We start from the raw sequence: 283 nt of genomic DNA on the forward strand, positions 1-283 counted from the left end.
CGGCATTTATGAGGATCCGGAAAGTCTCACCTTGTCTGTGGTATTCCGAGTAGGATCCTGGGAATCCGGAAAGTCTCACCTGGTCTGTGGTATTCCGAGTAGGATTCCGTTAATGAATGACTGTGACGTGCTTCAAACCTGTAACCTGCTGGGCGTTAGTGACAGACGCAAAAGAGGGATTCTATTCCAGTAGGGGAGGGAACCAACCGGTGATTAGCCGTACTGTGACAGAGTGCGTGAGCATTAGTTTTCACTGCGAGGATGGGATGTAGCCATCAGCCAT

Source organism: Arachis duranensis, chromosome 9 (assembly GCF_000817695.3).
Source record: "Arachis duranensis cultivar V14167 chromosome 9, aradu.V14167.gnm2.J7QH, whole genome shotgun sequence".
Classification (NCBI taxonomy): domain Eukaryota; kingdom Viridiplantae; phylum Streptophyta; class Magnoliopsida; order Fabales; family Fabaceae; genus Arachis; species Arachis duranensis.